Here is a 2,500-nt window from a genome sequence, read left to right as displayed (position 1 = left end):
TTCAGAATTTGCTCTGTAGTTGGCCCGCGGACCGTAGTTTGGACACCCCTGTGTAGCGACCCTCTTTCATGCACGACACAAGGTTTCACAGTCTCTGGCTTTATTGCCTGCATTCAGTAGACAAAACAATACAAAAATCAGGGGCATCTGTTCACGACTGCAATTATTACAAATTCACTTCAGCTACGGCAAGCAGACAACATGCGAGCACATTAATAACGAAACTTCCATAATAACAATGAACATAACTTTCCCACGTACCTGCATTCAGTAAACAAAACAATACAAAAATCAGGGGCATCTGTTCACGACTGCAATTATCTAAAATATTAAAGATACAGAAAAAAAGGGTCATCACTCAACAGGCCGCACCTCGTGGCGTGTTTGCATCAAAACACGTTGCATCATCGTTTCAAGCTGTATTGCTTTACTTCTTATTTAGTGTTTTTTTAAATATACATCATTTAGCACAACTTATATATCTTTATATACATCTTACCTTCAGCGCTTACAAATTCACTTAAGCTACGGCAAGCGCCGAAGCCCATAAAGTGCCAAACGAAAAAGACAGTCACAGACGCCCATGACTTAACAACTGAATGAGGTTCCGGAATATTAACAGTAATACAACAAAAACACGGGCAGCACGGCGGCGCAGTGGTTAGCGCTTGTGCGGCACAGTTCATGTCATGGGAACCTCCTGCGTGGGTTCAAATCCAGCTCCAGACTTCCTGTGCGGAGTTTGTATGTTCTCCCCGTGCTCGCGTGGGTTTCCTCCGGGCACTCCGGTTTCCTCCCACGTTCCAAAAACATGCATTTCAGGTGAATTGGCCGGTCCAAATTGTCCCTAGGTGTGAATGAGCGAATGAGTTGTCTGTCCCTGTGTGCCCTGCGATTGGCTGGCAACCAGTTCAGGGTGTCCCCTGTCCCCTGCCCACTGCCCGGAGATGGCTGGGATGGGCTCCAGCCCCCCCCGCGACCCTAATGAGGATAAGCGGTACGGCTGATGAGATGAGACAACAAAAACACAGATTTTGTGAGAATTCAAAAAAACATTCAAAACAATCAAATTTCAACTCTGTTATACCTGCACTAGACCAAAATACAGCAACAGATAGAGATAGTAAGCGGAGCTTAGACAAAACGGCCTATCCTTTAAGGAAGCCTTCGTCTGGCATGCGTTTCCGACTCTCAACCTTTGATGAACCTTTTGAAGGCATTTGGCACATGAGAAGGGAAAACCCGAGGCCGCGACCCGGCTGGGTTTAAGGCCCGGTTGTGAAAAATCGCGTCTGCGCTGAAGCTCCGTGCACTCTGAAAGCCGGAGTGTCTGATGCCGTCTAGGTTGCGGGTCGGGTAGAGTGGTACGGGAGGCCCTGCCAGCCTTTGCAGCAGGCAGCGCTTGATCCATCTGCTCAAAGTCAACAGTCAGCCTCGTATATCATAGCTTCAATTGTATTTACCCAGACCGTCCGTTGAGCTCCGGAGCGGCGGATGAATGACCTTGGCAACAAAAAGGCCAGTATGAAGAAAGTAGCACCGACGCCCCAGCTTCCAGTTTAAAAAAAAGGCCCATTTATTTCACAAAATATTTGAAGAGCGCTCCATTTTGATAGAATGTACGTTTTGACCACACTAATCAGATGCTTCGAATTCTTCACACATCGGTCTGGCTATTTGGTGAGAACTCTCCATTTGATTTTATCTGTCCAAAGAGCCAAACGGTATCGAATGTTGCGCTGCTGCTCTAAATTTGATTCCATGAGATGAATTAAGTTAGGGTGTGCACACTTCCCCGCTGTAAGTCGTTTTTCACAATACAGTGGAACCTGGGTTTTCGAACGCCTCTCAGTTCGAACGAATCGGTTCTCGACCAAAAATTTCGAGAAATTCTTGCTTCCCTTTTCGTTCAAAAAATCGGAGTTCGAACGCCGGTACGCTAGGGGGCGACGCTGAGCGGCGTACGAGTGTAGATTGCCCCCACCCCTCGTGAAGAACTGTTGTCACGGCAACGCGCACTCCTTCTCTGCTTTCGTTTTTCAAAAGCGGTGAAGGGAGTGTTTTAACCCCTAATTATGCCTCGGAAGAAGGTTGGTGCAAGCAGCAAAGTTGCTACAGGTGAAAAAAGAGGAGTAGTGCGTACAACTATTGCATTTAAGAAAGAAATAATAGCAAAACATGAAGAAGGTGTGCAAGTTTTTCCTTCTTTCAGGAATACAGCATGGCTTCTGCCGACCGGTAAGAAATCCTATTCATAATTCTTTTCTTTATCCTTTAACCCACAGGTGTCAAAGAGGCGGTCCGCGGGCCGGATCAGGCCCGCTAGGGGATTGGATCCGGCCCGCGAGACAACGCTCAGAGAAGCGCAAGAGAAAGAGAGCTGTAGGTTGAAATAGGTCCACTTGATGTTGCCAAAGCCTGGTGCCTCTCACAAACCATGCACTTGTATTTCTTGCTCTTTTCCTCCATTTTTCTCTCTCTATCTCTCTCTCTTTCACTC

This window comes from Urocampus carinirostris, chromosome 7 (assembly GCF_059441175.1).
Source record: "Urocampus carinirostris isolate Australia breed hairy pipefish chromosome 7, RoL_Ucar_1.0, whole genome shotgun sequence".
Lineage (NCBI taxonomy): Eukaryota > Metazoa > Chordata > Actinopteri > Syngnathiformes > Syngnathidae > Urocampus > Urocampus carinirostris.
This window is presented reverse-complemented; position numbering follows the sequence as displayed.